The sequence below is a fragment of the Pollicipes pollicipes genome, unplaced genomic scaffold (assembly GCF_011947565.3).
Source record: "Pollicipes pollicipes isolate AB1234 unplaced genomic scaffold, Ppol_2.1 Scaffold_3087;HRSCAF=3621_pilon_pilon_pilon, whole genome shotgun sequence".
NCBI lineage: Eukaryota > Metazoa > Arthropoda > Thecostraca > Pollicipedomorpha > Pollicipedidae > Pollicipes > Pollicipes pollicipes.
In genome coordinates, this window is record NW_023596225.1 from 20,250,112 (window position 1) to 20,264,716 (window position 14,605).

General features: G+C 62.5%; 1 pseudogene; it reads right to left on the reverse strand.

The window, feature by feature from the left end:
- LOC119089858 (cyclin-dependent kinase 6-like) overlaps positions 1-14,605 on the reverse strand; it is a 39,707-nt pseudogene that overhangs the window by 13,441 nt on the left and 11,661 nt on the right.

A 14,605-nucleotide genomic window follows, 5' to 3' on the forward strand; every position in this document is an offset into this window, starting at 1 on the left:
CGGGCGGGCGGGCGGCGGCGGCGGCGGCGGCGGCGGCGGCGCTCGCCTCCCCGGCGCCGGTAGGGCACCCCGGACCGGAAACGGCCCGCCGGCCGCCCGTTTAAAGGGCGGGCCGGCAGCCCGTCTGGCCGCCGGCAGCGGCGCATTCCTGGTCCCTCGGCCGGGCTCCCCGGCCCGGCCCGCCGAGCCATGGCGGAGCGGGCTCCACAACAGTGCTACTGTTGCTACAGTGAGGAGTGCTACAGCAACTCCTACTGAGAGGAGTGCTACAACTCCTACTGAGAGGAGTGCCTATAGCGACTCCTACTGAGAGGAGTGCTACAGCAACCCCTACTGACAGGGGCTGCTACATTTCTTCCACTGACAATACATATACACATTAGTGCTGCGCGACAAAACGTAATCTCAACAACTTCTGCTCGTCATAACTTCAGATGTCAAGTGCATTTCAGAGGAGAATTATGCACATAGTTTAACACTAGTAGTAAAAGCCTATCCCTAAAAAACCAACAATAGAAGGGAGACATTGATGCGTTGATATTTCGACACTGTCTCTGCTGTTAAGACTTATACATAACATTAATGCTAAAGGACAAAGCTTTACTTCAAAAACTTATATCCGTCATAAATCATTCTGCAAAACGCATATGGACATTGCTTATACACGGTATACTTCTACTGCAAAGACCTCTACGCGACATTGGTTGCTATAGCTGAATTGTGGTGAGCCCTATGTTGTAGAAGTGATAACCCGTACATGTTTTTGCAGCATAAGTTCTATGGTTAAGTACTCAAGTCGGGTAAGAGTTTTGCAGCAGAAGACATGCCACGTATAGGTGAAGAGTGTATGGGTTTTTGCAGTAGATGAAATGACGTGTACAAGTTTTTAAGTCTAAATTTTGTCATGCGGCGCTTCATGTCGTGCTTAAGTCCCCTGAAGTCGAAGCAACGTCGCGTATTAGTCAATTCTCGTTTAAGTTTTTGCAGTAGAAGTTTGTCGCATCATAACGATGTCGTAGCACTCCAGTCGGTTAGTAGTTTTTGCCGGAGCAATAATGTCGAGGACACGGCGGAGCGGGCGGCAGCGACTCCGGCGGTGACGTAAGCGTTTCACCAGGGGGCGCCACCGGCTGGTTCAGCGGACGCCGCGGAGGTGTCGCGCGGCCGGTGGACGGACGCAGAGCGCCAAGACGCCATCAGAATAGGGCGAGGGGCGGCGCGGTGCAGCACTCAGTTTCAGACAGTGCCCTGGGCGGGTAACGACCGGTCACAGACCACATCCCATGGAAAGGGCTGTCGCTAGTGAGACTGACAGTAGTTCTGCTGATAACCGGCTACCACTAGGGCAACAAGGAGGCGACAGGAGAGCACTGCTCTCCATCGGGAGCACTCGCACACCGTCCCTGGTGCAGCAGCACCAAACAGGCGTTCGACGAGCAACTCCGGCGCCCTGGCGCCCCCGGTCCTGAGTCAGCAGCGGGCCGGCGGACCGCTGGCAGCGCAGGGGCCCCGCATCTGGTGCGCGGGGCCGGGGGTCGGCTGTCGCCGCCACCCCCGGCTCTGACGTCACGCGCCGGCCCGGCCAGACGGCAGTCAGCAGGCGGCGTTTCCGGCGGGCGGCGGCGGGCCTCGGGGCGCCGTTTAAACGTGACTCACGAGCCGGAGCCGGCGGCGCCGCCCGGCGACCGACGGCCGTGCAATGAGATCACCCGGACGGCGCGACGGTACAGTCAGGGCGGGGCGGGGGCGGAGCGGGGGCGTCCTGCAGCACCGCGGCACCAGCCGCTGTCGGGTCTCGCGACGAGCCGCCTCGCCCGGCGTCAGCAGCACCGCTCCTCGGAGGGCGGCGATCCGGCGTGGCCCGGACGGGCGACGGCGGCGGCGGCGGCGGCGGCCACCTTGCCGTCCCAGCCACAATGGAGAGCCGGCCCCGCTTTGTGCGCGGCGCCGGGCCGGGCCGGGCGGCGCGGGGCCCTCGTCGGGGCGCCGTCTGCCCCAGTTCCCCGCTGACCTCGCGACTGCCGCCCTATCGCCGGCAAACGCGACCGAATTAAAAACAGCGCGCAGACGTTACGACCCGACGGGACGCGTAATGACACATGGCCGCCCTGTAAAAACGACTCTGGCGTCGGAGCGTCGGAGCGGACGCCGGCGGCCTGACCGCCCAGAGCGTGAGAACGCGGGCCCAGACTCCGCCGGCCGGCAGGGCGCCGCGCATGGTGGCAGACAGGTCGGCGAGTTGGGCCAGCGGCAGTCAGGCCGGCGAGGCGGCAGACAAAGTAGTTCGGAAGTTCAGACAGCCGGCGAGGGGACGCGAACTGTTGACAAGAGGCGGCGGCGGGCGCAGTGCAGGTTCGAGCGGAAGCCGAATTTGCCCACGGCTGCGGCGGGACGGGAGAGAAAGGAGCCCAGCGGAGGACAGCAGGGAGACGAGTCGTGAGGGAGACAGCGCGAAGGGTTAGAGCCGACGGCCCGGGGAGCAAGGCCAGCGTGTTTTTGCCCGAGTTTTTTCGGTCGTCAGTGACAGGGCGACTCGCCGGCTGGCCGACCCCCAGCCTTCGCGCGGAGAAAGACAACCGATCACAGGGCGCCCGATTATCGCGGCCCAAGTATAATTACATTCAGACTCTGGGGCATATGCGGCGGCTTTTACATTACACACAGCCCATGTGGTCCCCGCGAAAGAGTTTGAGACCTCCATTTAGTGGCAGGTCCTTTTATTGGCTTTTTACGCGGTGACGGCGCGGGGGAAAAAAACGCGACCTATTGTAGCTGAACGAACGTAGGGCCTCCCGCGGGACAGAAAACGAGCCGGCAGATCGATCAGCACCCTCTCGAAACGGTCTAATGTGAATTAGTGTGGGGCGCTTTTTACTACGTGTGTGATCTAACGCTATTGTAGATCGTGCATTGATTGCCTCTGATAACAATTGATTCTAATCGGCCAATCAGCGGCACTCACGCACCCCACGTGGTCCAGTTCGCACGCCGCCGCGTTCAACACGCCAACACGTGGATCGGAGCCGAGCCTGGCCTGGGACGGGGGCGGGGGGGGGGGGGGGGCGTGACCGTGCCACGTGAGGCGGTCCGCCGCAGCGCTCCGTGACTCGACCGGCGCCACGTTCGTTACACGCGCTCGGCAAGCGGCGGCGGCGCCGGCCCCAAACTGGCACGTCCCAGCCCTGTGCCGCCCGTCGACGACAAAAACGCCGCACCAAAAAAGCCAGACGGGACGCCTGTGACCCGTTGAGATCAGACGGGACGCCTGTGACCCCTTCAGATCGCACCGAGATCACTTTCATCCCACATTTCACGGCGAATCCAAGTCGGCCAGGTGACGGGCGCCGGCCGGCGGCGACCAGGCCGTCTGGGTGGCTGCGCGTCCGGCCGGCCCCGGCCCGGCGGCAGCCGTCCTCGCGGCCGCGGCCCGGTGTGTCCGCCAGTCGCTCCTCCCGACCGCGCCGCCGCCGGCGCCCGGTCGCTAACCGATAATTGGTTTCTAATCACGTCGTAAAATAGTGCCGGCCGCCGACATTCCAGCGGCGCTGTTCCCACTGCGAGGCGTCGGCATTTCCCGGCGCATTCCAGCGCAGCGCGACTGGTCGGCGCGACACCTGGCGGCGCGTGGGAGCCGCCGGCCGGGAGGAGGCTGCGCCGACCGCCGGGCGCGGGCCGGAGCCGCGCGCTGGGGAGCGGCGGCGCCCGCCCCGGCGGATCCGCCAGAAGTCGGCGTCCGTGTCGAACGTGCGCGGCCACTTTCCCACGCAGGACGTCGGTGACCACGGGGTCACCGCGATCCTATGGCGGCCACGGACCGCCGGCGATCGTCACATTGCTATCAGGCTCACTGGGCGGTCGAATCATAACGAGCACAATGCTTCCTTTAGCTGTAATTTCACAGCAGACGAAGCTTTCGAGTCATCTTCCAGTTCGAGGGCGTGTGAATGCGTGACCCCGGCCACAAATCCCTCTTTCTCATAATGAAACTCGGCCGCTCCAGGCGCGCTATTTAGGCAATTACCCGCAAATGGCGGCTTCCGCATGAATTCCCGGCCTGCATAGCTGGAGCGATGACTCACGGAGCCGGGGGATGACGGATGACGGATGACGGTCCGCGTCTGACGGGCGACGGTCGCCGTCTGACGGCGGGCCGGCAGGCCGCTCGGTCGTGCCTCGCCACACACGCGCCGAGACCGGCGCGGCGGCCCGACGGGCTCGAGCGTGCCTGTCAGCGACGGGTCAGCTTCCGGCCGGCGTGCACACCGCCGGTCGGGGCCGCCGCCGACACCGGCGCTGCGTCTAGCCGCGCCGCGGTCGACCGCCCGCGCCGCGGTGACCGCGCGGGGACGGGTTTCTGTAGCCCGCGGCCGGCCGGCGGCGCCGCCGCAGCGCTGACCGAGAGCGGCTCCGGACGGGTGAGACGCTTGGAACGACGGGACCCGAAGATCGGTTCTTCGCTGACAGAGTATTGAACTAAGCTGGTCGTCACCAGTGACGTCAAGGACAACAAATAAAGAAAGCAATTAACGGAAATAAAACGAAATACGCGTAATGTCCAAGTTCAACGTATTGGACCTAACGTAATCGGATTTTTAAATCCAGCACCAGGACTCGCACTAGGACTGGGAGTAGGGCTCCACGTCTTCCCCACGCCTGCAGGACGCCGCGCCCGTGCGCAGAGCACCAAGCGCCGCTGGCGCTGGCCGCCGCAGGCCGAACCCCGGGGGCAACAGGTGGCGGCTCGCCGCGTCGGCGGTCGGCAGCGGCGGCGGCGGGGAGCGGGCGGTCGGTGGTCGGCGGCGGCGGCGGCGGCGGCGGCGGCGGCGGCGGGGCGCGGGCGCGGGCCGGTCGGTGGTCGGCGGCGGCGGCGGCGGCGGCGGCGGGGTGCGGGCGCAGGTGACGGGACGCGTCAGGCGGGCCACGCCGCCAGCTGACGGGCCACCGTCCCACGCCGGCGGCCGGCGCTGGGGCGCCTCGCTCTCAACACGCGCAGCAGAGGGACGGGCGTGGGGGTGCGGAGGGGATTCGCTATCTCACTCAATCAGTCACGGAGCCGGGCGCGAGACGGGACGAAATCCACCCCTTCCTGTTTTTCGTACATATCTCCGTGGTCAATAGGTATATTTGTGTATATATATATATAATATATATATATATATATATATATATTGTCTACCTACACATGAAACCCTAGCGCGTCGAAAAAATCGGAGAAGAAAAAGAAACAAGAAGAAAATCGGCCGGAAAGTTGCTGAGGCTACAAGGTGACAGAGTCAACAACGTAGCCAGCGTGCGTTCCGGAGCGAAAAATAGGAAATAATGCGATCCCGGTGTATCTGCAGCGATATGCCCCTTTTGAAGCACACTGCTATACGTCGTCACGTTGGGTCGCCGAGATCAATTCAGGTCGAGTTAATAAGAGGTCAATGGGTCCATCTAGTTCAACATCATGGCGGTCTGCAGTCATGCAGTCTGCAGGTGCAAACAGTGGTGAGGTGACCATTGTATGCCGTGAGAAAGTGCCAGCTTGCTAGCTAGCGTCATCAGCTATTGCCCTGTTACCGCGCATACTGTGTGCTGAACCACAGTGCATTTGCCCCTCAGCGTGTGAAGCCCCTCAGCGTGTGAAGCCCCTCAGCGTGTGATGATAAATCATTCCTAGTCAATGCATCCATTGCTGATGTTTTCTCAAGCAGTCTGTTTTTCGCTTTATATGAATTGGGAAGCATATTAAAGCCGAAAACGTCGTCTAAAAATAGCTGAATACTAAATCCGGTGTTACGAACAGCCAGGTGAAGCCACATGATCACAAATTTGGAACATGCACAAAACGGTTCTCAATGGTAAGCACCTTTTTGCAACTTTGTGAGCACTCTTGTGGTTCTGCCCGCGGACACATACGTCGTGACTCGTCGGTACATAAGTGACCGAAGGTCAAATGCATAGCAAATAGCAAATAGCAAATGCAAGTCAACAACATAGCTTTGTCCCATGTCAATGCATTTAAACAAATTACGGCCACTGCACAAAGTTTGCAAGCCAACCCGTGCAAAATATTCAAAACTTTACATGTTGGACTTAATTTGACCCTGAAGATCTTGACTTGTGTCGCGGCTTTTTCACCTAAGTGAGTTCCCTGTAGTACCCACTGACCCTTTGAGCTCCCGTTACTCTACCTCTTACGGTTCTCGAGATGGTGGAGGGGGCGAGATCCGCCCTCCTCCCCCTAGCGTCCCAGAGTCCCCTCCCTGCGCGTGTTGAACCGCCAGCGTCGGCGGTCGGCGGCGGGACGCCCGCAACGGCAGGTGGTGAGCGCGCCGCACCTGGCCCTCCCGCATTTAAATGGCGGCGCCAGCGTCCGATGCAGTCGGCCGGCAATCAAGCGACCCTGCGGGCGGCCGAGCGTGGCCCGGCGGCAGCCGGCGAGGCCGAGGGCGGCCCGGCGGCAGCCGGCCGAGCAGGCCCGAGCAGCTGCGGCCCGCAGCAGCTGATGAGCCGACAGCTCAGCTGCTCAACCGCGCCTCTGTCGGTCTGAAGACCAGGCGGACTCGGCGGTATAGAGGCAGTGCGTTCTGATGGGTGGTTTCGGGCCCGGGGTCAGCGCTGGACCTGAAGCTTCACGCAACAACCTAGCGAAAAACAACGCCTAGATCTGTTGTTCCACGACCTAATGCAGGCCCATCTACAAGGATTGGTGTTAACATGTCACGGACTGCTAGCGAAATGTAAGCGTAATTGTACCATGCACCCTAGTGAAGTTTTTTTTTTATAAGCCTCGAATGCTGCAAGGGCTTCATTTGGCTACACGTACCACCGAAGTTAGAATCGAATATAAACGTCTGCGTTGTTTTCCGTGTTGTTTTTCCTAGTTTGGAGGTGACCACGAAGGCAGAGAGGTGGTTCGATGGGGTGGGGGGACCTTAGCAGATACGGTGACCCCAGCTGCATGGGCCCCTGCGCCCGCGACCGAGCCCCGCCCATTGAGGCGCCGCTTGCCACCGCCGCCACCGCCGCCGCCACCACCGCCGCCGCCGCTTGCCGCCACCCGCCGCCACTGCTGCCGCGGACCCGACACGAGCACCCCAGCGCGACGCACGGGCGCGCGCCACGTGCTCCAGCGCGGCCGTATCTCGACAGCGGCCGCGCAGTTCTGCGAACCCGCACCGAATCGGCGTCACTTTATCGGACGCGTTCGCCGGGCGGAAACGGCCCGCCGTGACGGCGGCGCCGGCGTCGTTTCATCGCCGGCAGCCGCGGCGTGAGGAGCACGCCCACGCGTAATGACCTCCAGTCAATGTCGAACCCTGGACGGAGCGGTACGCAGACTGAGCGGCAGACAACACGGGGCCTGCGGTGGAGTGTTTTCCATGGACGCCCTCAAGCAGCTCGGCGATCAGAGTTCAACGATAGTCCAACTTTTTCGCAAGCACCCGGGTAGGTTGTGAAAATCCTGACGCGACTTTTTTGCATCGTGTGGCGAGCAAGATACAAGGAGTATGCTAGAGGACCAGAGTGCCAAATCTGTCGACGGAACATAACGCCTCAGCAGAAGAATAATACAGTCTGGCGCAAGCCTCCTGCGCAAATTGGATCACTGTGATGACTAAATTGGATCATTATCACCAAACAATAAAGAACACGAACTCCGACACCAGCGATCAACTCCAGCTCACTGCTTCTTTTAGAGCTAAGGAAAGCTGTAATAAAAAAGGAAAAAACCGAGTTTGATTCACACCAGTCCATAACAATCAGTGGCCGGACATGACACGTGACGATCGGAGTCCAAAACCCGGTGTTTATGAAAACAGGCGCCCATTCAGCAGACGTAAGCATCCACTTCCAAAGCGGGAAGCGCCTTTGTCAACGTCTCACGGTGCACTGATAGTCAAAAGCACCACCGAACAATCTTCACGCTCAGCAACAGCCCAACAGCGAAACGACGGTATCTTTTACAAATAGCCGGCTCCGGGGCCTGACATTGCAATGCGGCGGAGCGAGCCGCACGTGTCGGCGTGCGGCAGGGGGCAGCGGGCTGCCCCGTGGACCGCGAACGCCACTGGCTCGAGACAGCCATGTGCGGACCCCCGCACTGTGTGTGAAACAGAGCTTGTGCTGAACCCCGATTAGGAACAGTCACACGATTAGGAAAACCGCCCACACGGATGAGAGAGCGTCCTAGTTTTTTCCCATAAAGCTAGCAGCGCTGCATACTGCACTTGTGCATCGTGCCCAGGGGCACGCCAGGATTTTCTACGGGGGGGGGGGGAAAGGACGGGGCGGATCTTAGTGAGAACTCCATGCCGCGGCTTATAACTTTCTGTCTAGAACCAACTATGGTGCTAAGAGCAAAACTTCCGGGCCCTAAGATGGGGGGGGGGGGGGTCCCTTGGCTGCCGCTTATTTCATTGTGCACTGCCCCTGAGTTTTTCCACGTTCCACCCGAGTGTGTTATGTCCAGCACTACAGACAACCCCTACAGATCCCTGTAGACCCCTGCAGACCTCTGCAGACTCCTGCTGACCCCTCCAGACCCCTGCAGACGACCCGTGCAGATCCCTGCAGACCACTGCAGGACCCCTGCAGACGACCGATTGTGTCAGCACTGGGCGTCTCTCGGGCCGTTCCCTCGCTTCGCTCCTGGGTGTGATTAGCGGAGGACCCGGAGGCACCGCCCCCCAAGCCACGGTCGTCGACACCGCAACCGGTCATCGGCGGCGGGGCGGGGGTAGGGCGCGCGAGGGGGAGGGTGACCTTCGCGGCATCAGCTGGTCGGTGCAGACCGCCGCGCAACGGCACCACATCCCTGCTACAAGGCAGCGTCGCCGGCGGCATGGCTGGCGACATACCGACACTTTTTACATTGGTGTGCAGCGCGCTGACAATCCCACAAAATTTACGTTCGCTCTCGCCCAGTTGAGACGGAGACCGGAGGGGGTTCTTCGCCAGCCGACGACCTCCTCCGTCCATGTTGAGGCCACAGACATCCGGCAGGGGGTCGGCGTGTACGGACAAGCACCGTAACACCCGGCGCTGCTCTCGGCCGACAGCACGAGTCGCCGACGGTCCGCGCCGCCTTCCAGTCCGTCGACACGTCGCGGCCCGTATTTGGCGCTGGGTCGGCAGCGGCGCGGTCACGGCGGGGTCACGGCGGGGTCGCCGTCCCGGGGGAGAGGCCCGGCGCCAAAGACGGAGCGGCGCCCGGCGCCGGCCACCGACCCAGCCGCGGCGCGCGCCTGACCTCTGCACGCTCTGCACGTGCCGGCCGCGCCGCCGGTCGGGCGCCGGCGGCTCGCCGCAGCGCCGCGCCCCAGTCGCTGGTCCGACTCGGAGCGGGCAGACATCAGCGGACGCGGATGCGCGGCGCCGGCGCCGGCGTCGCCGCCGAGCGGATCGGTATCGGCGATGCCGGGGTCGCAGATCGCCGGAACGCCCCGTAGTGGGCCGTATCGGAGCCGTATTTATTTTCGAGCGGTGGGTGGGCGGCGCCGGCGCGTGGGAGCCGGGTGAGGCGCGCCCGACGTCGGCGGCGTGGCGGGAGATAGCGGTGCCGGCGGCGTCACGTGCTCCGTCCCCGGCCGGCGGCGCGACCGCTTCTGGTGAGCCGGCCACGGCCAGCTAGCTGGGCCACAGTAGCTGAGGCACGGCTACCGCGGCCGGACAGGGGACGGCCGCAGCTCACGGCGAACCCCACCTGACCATCCGCCCGGACAGCTGGCCGGACGGGAGGCCGGACAGTGACCGGACAGCCAAACTTGCACCAAATACAGCTGTCGGCCCCACAGCCGGACCTCAGCAGTTGACCACAGCACGTGCGGCGGGTCAGCCGCCGGTTGCGCCCACGCAGCCGGTGCCAAACACCCTGACATTCACGCCAGCCTGGGTCAGGCACGTCCCGCGCCGTCATCGGGCCGTCGGACATGAATACCGAGCCGGTACGGCGGCCCCAACCAGCTCGACCGGTGCCCACCCATCGGAGGCCACTGGTAATACCGAGCCGGTACGGCGGCGCCGACCAGCTCGACCGGTGTCCACCCATCGGAGGCCACTGGTCATACCGAGCCGGTACGCCGGCGCCGACCAGCTCGACCGGTGCCCACCCATCAGAGGCCACTGGTAATACCGAGCCGGTACGGCGGCGCCGACCAGCTCGGACCGGTGCCCACCCATCGGAGGCCACTGGTAATACCGAGCCGGTAAGGCGGCGCCGACCAGCTCGACCGGTGCCCACCCATCGGAGGCCACTAGCAGTCAACTCCTGTTTATTCAGCGCCGCTGCCCGGCCCCACAACAGCTCGGATAGTGAGCGACTCTGTCTTTCGCCCTCGCCATCTCGGGACACGCTGTTTGTCCTCCGGACATAGCGAGTCGGCTGTTTACCATATCGCGCCGGGGCAAAGTGCAAGCGGCCGTTTCCGCGCGGAGCTTTTCCCACATCTGTTTTACGACGGCCCAAACGGTGCGTGTACCCACCCTCCGTTCAGAAAAGCCGTTTCATAACCAGCCCCGAGGCGGCACACAACGTTCTGGTACACAAACAACCTCGGCGCCCGTCCATTGCGCGTCCTTACCGAGATAAATGAAGCCAATAAAGTGCAGAACAAAGTGGAATTAACTAGGGAGGACGGGCAAAAGGCTCACTGCCCAAGCAGACGGGCTACAGAGCTCGCCGACCCACTCAAGAGCCCCGACCGGCCCCAGAGCCTGCACGGGGAGGAAGTGAGAAGGGACGCTCGCCGACCGACCCCAGAGTCCACGCGGGGAGGGGAGGCGAGTCGAGACCACGCACCGACCGGCCCGACAGCCTACACGGGGAGGAGAAGCGAGTCGAGACACGGCGGGGGCCCGGGCCACCGGCGGTTCCACGAGGAGATCCATCTGAACGTATGTACTATGCTGTAGCACGCATTGATGCTGCCAGGAATGGCACTGAAAGCAATGCATGGGAATGGAAACGTGGCACGTCTGACCGAGTTCTGCCCACTGACCTGACGTTGGGGTGCTTGGCGCTCGCTCCCCACCGACCGGCCCACGTCTGACCGGGTTCTGGCCACTGACCTGACGATGTTGGGGTGCTCCGACTTCTCCAGCTGGCGCAGGGTGGCGATCTCGCGCAGGGTCGACATGGGCACGCCCCTCGTCCGACAGACGCACCCGGATCTTCTTCAGCGCCACCATCTGGCCCTCGTTGCGCAGGTCGCGCGCCTTGAACACCGTGCCGTACGCGCCTGTCGGAGCGGAGCGCGCCGGAGTGAGACGGCGGCCACGGGAGTGCAAACGCACCCGAAACGCTGCTGTCAGCCAGCAGCCCAAGCTGGAGGGTCGGGATGACTTAACGCTGCGACACACACGCCGAGAATAATCTATCGCTCGCGGAGGTCAAACGAAATCGTACGCGCTGGGTCACAGAAATTGCAAGCGCTGGGTCAGAGATTGTATGCGCTAGGTCACAGAGATTATTCGCGCTAGGTCACAGAAATTGTACGCGCTGGTCGCGGATTGTTTGCGCTGGGTCACAGAAATCGTATGCGCTGGATCACAGATATTGAACGCGCTGGGCCACAGATATAGTTAGTTATGGAGTTCTAAGGACGCGTCAGCTGCATTGGTCATTTACGCCCAGGGTCACAGATGTAGGCGCTGGGTTCCAGAGATTGTTCGCGCTCCGGCACAAAGACGTAAGCGCTGGGTCACAGAGATTGTTCGCGCTCCGGCACAAAGACATAGGCGCTGGGTCACAGATTGTTCGCGCTCCGGCACAAAGACGTAGGCGCTGGGTCACAGAGATTGTACGCGCTGGGCCACAAAGTACGACGACGCCGCGGTTGCCCCATCGGCCGGTCTGTAACGCATTCTCCAACTGGAGCGGCGGTCGGGGAGCGTAATTGGAGGTCACGCGTCAGCTGAGTGCGCGCCGGCACGATCGACACCTGCCCTCACGATCAGTAATTAACCCAATCATATCGTGTTGTGTGTCTGGACGGCGTTCCAGAAGATGGAGCAACGCCATGCCACTTAAATTATGTTCCCACAAGAATTGGATAAACACAACGATACATACGCGGTGGGTGGCAAACAAATCGGAGGTATTAAATCAAACCAAGAGACAACACTGTCCAGAGATCACAATCAGTGTTGTAAAAGCAGGGAAACCGCTGCCCTCAACTCTGATTTAAATATTAATGGGAGCGTAAAGCAGTAGACCTTGACAAGTGTGTATAATTGGAGCTCATTCCACTCCAATTATGACCTAATTTGGAAACTCTGGTATAATATTGGACATCAGGAAAGATGTGAATAGATAACCGGGAGCACATATTCCGTCCGCCTTCGAGCTACAACTCGCCGTCACTGATGAGATAAAAATCACTTAAGGGTCAGCCACGCCTGTTACCAAATCGGCCAAGTGTAACGGGGTCGATTTCAGTGGTAACGTGAGGGACGAATGCTGAAGATAACGCAAGGGAACGAGTACGGGACAAATGTTAACGGTAACGCGAGGGGACCAATGCTGAAGGTAACGCAAGGGACGAACGCAGGAGCACTGTAGGCACACATCTTGTGAGATTCGAAACAAGCGGAGGGAACGCTGCCCTTTACTGCATGCATGCTTCCGTCGCTGGGGTTGTTTATGACGCACACAACTGTTGAGGTTGCTTTAAGGCGCATCGACTGCACGGACGCGGCCTCAGTGCTTTCAGATTCAAGCGAAGGCAGGACTAACAGTTTACATTATTCGCCGGACAAAAACCAAAGGCGTCAAGAATGCGGTCTGAGCGTCAGGACGTGTCCAGCTCCAAGTCCGCTCAGGCGGCGACCGGCGGCTCTTCCACTGGGGACGGCCGGCCGGGGGTCGGCCCGGCTGGTCAGGACGGCGAGCGAGCCAACGGAGGCCCCGGTCCGCTCCTGGCCGGCCCGGACCGCCTCCTTTATGGCCGTATTAACATTCCTGACACGCCGAGTCGTCAATTACGGCCCAGAAGCTGAGCTGAGCGGCGCTGCCCCGACCGCCGGCCGCCGGCTGACCCGACGGCCACAGTCCTGCGGCCGGCCGCGTCGGGCCCGGCGCAGGGCGGCCGGCCGCCGGCCGTGTCGCCAACGGTGTCGACAGGGGAACGGGGTTAGGGCCGGGCGCGTCAGACGCGATTTGGATAAGATCGGCCGGTAGTGGCGACACCCGCCGGACGGCCAGCCCGGCGCCCGGCACCGACTATCCGCAGCCTCCAGCGGCAGGGCATCGACGCGGCGGACTGGCCGCGGCTCTCCGTCCCCGGCGGCGTCACGGCGAGGAGCCACCTCGCCGCTCCGCTCCGGCCGGGCCTCGCCGGGCCGGCGCCCGCACCCTCGGACGTACCCCGGGACCGGAGCCACCAGACCCCACCGGCTCCGGGCGCCGCCGCTCGTCAGCGGCCGGCACCGGCCGTGTGAGGCGGCGCAGATGGTGCGTCGGGCGCCCCTCACCAACAGGAAGCTCCCGGCCGGGCCGGGCGACGGCCGGGAGCGCACTCCACCGCCTGCCTGTCCCGGCCGCCCGCCCGGAATGGGGACGGACATTCCTGAATAGCATCAGCCGGCGCCGCGGCCGGACGGCCGGCGCGGCGCGGAGGAACAACTGAACAGCGGGAGTGACCACGGCCGGCGGCGCTCTACGGCCGCGGCACGCCCGGACCGCAACGCGTGGCATGCTGTGCAGGGGCCAGGGCCACTGTGCAAAAGCGGAAGGGGAAAGCTTGTGCAATGTGGCAACGCACTGAGACTAGGCCTTATCCGACGGTAAGTGGCCACTTATATCCACTGGAGTCACCTCTGGTTGGCAGAAGGCAGCTTACCACGAGAGAAACATTAAAAAACAACTACTTTTATTGCAAGGGATTGCCCGTTTATAAAAGATATACCGACAATTGATGCAGCCACACCGACCAGTAACCGTAAAGTAAAACCTTCAATAGCGTAATATTGTCAACAAAGGTGTGAATCACTAAATGAACGGGCGATAAAACGAAGGATACGGGCAGAATCTTGCAACCACCAAGCACGGCGGCGGTTAACACCTTCACCAACGACCTGGCCGGGCCTGCAAAGGCCGTCTGAATGACTGGCTGGCCACCCCGCTCTCGCGGGCGGCCTTGGCCTGCCATGGCCTGTTTGAACGTTTGTCTGGGGCGCCTGCTGTCCAACGGCCGGCGGCCGTCCACCCATCAGTGGCGTCCACCGGCACTGACCGGTGGTCACCCCCCGGCCAGTCCGTGTCCACCCAGCGGAGACGTCCGTTGGCCAGCAGCAGACTGTCCACCGGCCACCGGCACTGACCGGTGGTCATCCCTCGGTCAGTCCGTGTCCACCCAGCGGAGACGTCCGCTGGCCAGCAGCAGACGTCCACCGGCCGCCGGCTGATCACCTGCCGGCGGCTGCTCCGCGTGACGCAAAAAGGGCCGGCCGCGGCGGCCGCGCCAGACATGACCTGGCATACGTCGGTGGGCAGGCCGGCTGGGCGCGGCACACGTGCGGCGGCCGTTGTCAATGACCGGCGGCCGGGCCGGGCCGGTGACCGGCCGCCTGCAGCAGCCCGCCCCGGCCCGCCATTCATCGGGGGCGCGCTCCCACAGCC